Here is a 1,732-nt window from a genome sequence, read left to right on the forward strand (position 1 = left end):
CTGTAAGGCTGTAATGACTCCAGTGAGATGTGGAATTCAAGATTTCAAGAAACAGCAAATATATGTCTGAGTTCAATACCACTAAAAACACCCAAGAGACCAATGAAAGAACAAAGGGTTTTTGTTGTTATTGTTCTAATGAGAATAATTCCTTGACACAGGACCAAAAGTCAACCAGTTGAGGGAAATGGAAAACCCAGAGGGTCTCAAATTACATCATGTTGGGCAGGGGATTGGGGGAAAGAATGTCCTCTTAAACAGAGGTCCAACCATTATTTGCAGTCCAATTCCAGAACTGCCTGAATAAGATCCATCAGTTTGCTTACTATAGGACCTGGGGAACATTCCATGTTTTTCTTGAACAAGAAAGTTCTTAAAGTGACAATAATGAGGAGAAATGAATATGAAGGTACATATAGAGAATGTTCCTATTTATAATGAGATAAATATATTTCCCAAAAAGTACAAACATACGTGAGAAAATAGGGCCACTTACTAGGTGATCTCTGCTTAAATGTTGGACAGAACAAATGTTCTATCAAAACAAGGGCAAGCTCGATCCGATTTGATTGACTGGTGACTAATAAAGGCAATATCATGATATTCTAATAGTTTATACAAGATTTTTTTCCCCTACAATTGTTAGCTATTAGTGAGTCTACTGAAAGCCCTGCTAATATAATCAGCAATAGGCTGATCCGACTCTGGGAAAAATTGACCCAGTTCAAGTAATTGAATAGCTACCGAGAAAGCAGTTTGCCTTTTGAGTACGTCTTTTAAAACACTACATTTTTCACAACATCTGAGGTAGGCTTCAGGATAAGATGAATGACATAAGACACCAGAGTGTGCAGTGTAAAAATAAGAGTCTGGGCTGGGCACGGTGGCTCACACCTGTAATCTCAGCACTTTGGGAGGCTGAGGCAGGTGGATCACCTGAGGTCAGGCCTTAGAGACCAACCTGGCCAACCTGGTGAAATCCTGTCTCTACTAAAAATACAAAAATTAGCTGAGCATCATGGCAGCCATCTGTAATCCCAGCTACTTGGGAAGCTGAGGTAAGAGAATTGCTTGAACCCAGGAGTTGGAGGCCTCAGTGAGCTGAGATTGTGCCACTGCACTCCAGCCTGGGTGACAGGGCGAGACTGCATCTCAAAATAAAAAAATAAAATAAAATAAGAGTCCGGATTGAAACCCTAGTGGTCAGACTTCAAGACAGCCAGCAATGGTAACCAGACAGTGATAACCATTGCTGTGTTCCAGCTCTCCCACCATTGAGCAATGCATGCACCATTTCTCTTCCATCAATTCACCATGGCCCTAGTTCTAGGACCTACCCTCAATAGCTAAGAGTACTGAAGGAAGGAACACCTTTTTTTTTTTTTCTTTTCTTTCTTTCTTTCTTTTTTTTTTTTTTTTTTGTTTGAGATGGCGTTTTGCTCTTGTTTCCCAGGTTAGAGTGCAATGGCATGATCTTGGCTCACTGCAACCTCTCCCTCCCAAGTTCAGCAATTCTCCCGCCTCAGCCTCCCAAGTAGCTGAGATTACAGGCATGTGCCACCACACCTGGCTAATTTTTTGTAATTTTAGTAGAGACGCCATTTCTCCATGTTGGTCAAGCTGGTCTCGAGCTCCTGACCTCAGGTGATCTGCCTGCCTCAGCCTCCCAAAGTGCTGGGATTACAGGCATGAGCCATCATGCCCAGCTGAGTAATACACTTTTTAAGGTACT

The sequence above is a fragment of the Sapajus apella genome, unplaced genomic scaffold (assembly GCF_009761245.1).
Source record: "Sapajus apella isolate SASKATOON/1434 unplaced genomic scaffold, GSC_monkey_1.0 scaffold4, whole genome shotgun sequence".
NCBI classification, from domain to species: Eukaryota; Metazoa; Chordata; class Mammalia; order Primates; family Cebidae; genus Sapajus; species Sapajus apella.